The following is a 2,500-nucleotide window of genomic DNA, read 5'->3' as shown; positions in this document are numbered from 1 at the left end:
AAACATCAAAAATAGCAAAACATCAAAAATAGCAAAACATCAAACATCAAAAATAGCAAAACATCAAACATCAAAAATAGCAAAACATCAAAAATAGCAAAACATCAAACATCAAAAATAGCAAAACATCAAACATCAAAAATAGCAAAACATCAAACATCAAAAACAGCAAAACATCAAACATCAAAAATAGCAAAACATCAAACATGAAAAATAGCAAAACATCAAACATCAAAAATAGCACAACATCAAACATCACAAATAGCAAAACATCAAACATCAAAAATAGCAACACATCAAACATCAAAAATAGCAAAACATCAAACATCAAAAATAGCAAAACATCAAAAATAGCAAAACATCAAACATCAAAAATAGCTAAACTTCAATCATCAAAAATAGCATTACATTAAATACATCAAATTATCTATCATTAAAAATAGCAAAACATGAAACATCAAAAATAGCAAAACATGAAAAGCAGCATACCATCATGTATCAAAAATAGCATAACATCAAAAATAGCAAAACATCAAACATCAAAAATAGCAAAACATCAAACATCAAAAATAGCAAAACATCAAACATCAAAAATAGCAAAACATCAAACATCAAAAATAGCAAAACATCAAACATCAAAAATAGCAAAACATCAAACATCAAAAATAGCAAAACATCAAACATCAAAAATAGCAAAACATCAAACATCAAAAATAGCAAAACATCAAACATCAAAAATAGCAAAACTGAAAGCAAAATATGTAACAAGAAATTATTTATTCCTAACACGATGCACTGTGTTTTTTTTTTTTTTTAGTTAAGATAATATCATAACTTTGATCCATAGTGATCAGTTGTACTCAATTTCTTTTTAGATGAGCTAAAATATATCTCAGAAATAACCAAGCCGACGCTACATTCTTATTAAATAAACTGATATATCTCTTAGAAATAACCAAACTGACGCTACATTCTTATTAAATAAACTCAGATATCTCTTAGAAATAACGAAGCCAACTTTTCATTCTTATTAAATAAACTGAAATATCTCTTAGAAATAACTAACGAAGCCTTCATTCATATTAAATATCTCTTAGAAATAACGAAGCCAACGCTACAATCTTATTAAATAAACAAATAACTCTTAGAAATAACTAACCAAACCATCGCTACATTCTTATCAAATAACCTGAAATATCTCTTAGAAATAACGAAGCCAACTTTTCATTCTTATTAAATAAACTGAAATATCTCTTAGAAATAACGAAGCCGACCCTACATTTTTATTATATAAACTCAGATATCTCTTAGAAATAACGAAGCCAACATTCTTAATAAATAAATTGAAATATCTCTTAGAAATAACGAACGAAGCCTTCATTCATATTAAATATTTCTTAGAAATAACGAAGCCAACGCTACATTCTTATCAAATAACCTGAAACATCTCTTAGAAATAAATAACCAAGACGACGCTACATTTTTATCAAACAAACTGAAATAAATCTTAGAAATAACTAACCAAACAAGCGCTACATTCTTTATAAATAAACTGAAATATCTCTTAGAAATAACGAAGCCAACTTTTCATTCTTATTAAATAAACTAAAATATCTCTTAGAAATAAATAACCAAGCCGACGCTACATTCTTATTAAATAACCTGAAATATCTCTCAGAAATAACGAAGCCAACATTCTTAATAAATAAACTGAAATATCTCTTAGAAATAACTAACGAAGCCTTCATTCATATTAAATATCTCTCAGAAATAACGAAGCCGACGCTACATTCTTATTAAATAAACTAAAATATCTCTTAGAAATAAATAACCAAGCCTTCATTCATATTAAATATCTCTTAGAAATAACCAAACCAGCGCTACATTCTTATCAAATAACCTGAAATATCTCTTAGAAATAACTAACCAAACCAACGCTACAATCTTATTAAATAACCTGAAAATCCCTCACAAATAACAGAAATAACGAAGCCATCTTCGACCCAAACAACTCAAGCGCCTCGTCCGAACACGTGCCTCTTCCGCGAAGCAACACAAACTTAAACAATATCTTTCAAAATTCCGTCTTAATGCAATGGCTGTCTTGTTCTCCTCATATCTGACGTCAAAGAATAAGCTTGAATATTGTATACCTTCTTGGACACGTGTCTCATAATGAGGCGATATGACTTCTCGCGCCAAATTCATGGAACTCGAACGCACGAGAAAATTATGAAGGAAAAGGTATGTTATTGACTTGGTCTGCGTTCCCGATGTTTTTCTTTTTCTTTTTATGTTATATATGTATATATATATATATATATATATATATATATATATATATATATATATATATTTAAAGAAAATGTTAGATGTTCTTTTTTTATTTTCATTTGTTATATTTGAAAAAAGTTAGGTTTCTTTGTTTTTCTTTTTTCATCTGATATATTTGAAAAAAAAAGTTAGATGTCTTCCTTTTTTTCTTTTCTTATTTAAAAAA

The sequence above is a fragment of the Penaeus vannamei genome, chromosome 32, assembly GCF_042767895.1.
Source record: "Penaeus vannamei isolate JL-2024 chromosome 32, ASM4276789v1, whole genome shotgun sequence".
NCBI lineage: Eukaryota > Metazoa > Arthropoda > Malacostraca > Decapoda > Penaeidae > Penaeus > Penaeus vannamei.
Note: the sequence above shows the minus strand (reverse complement) of the source record.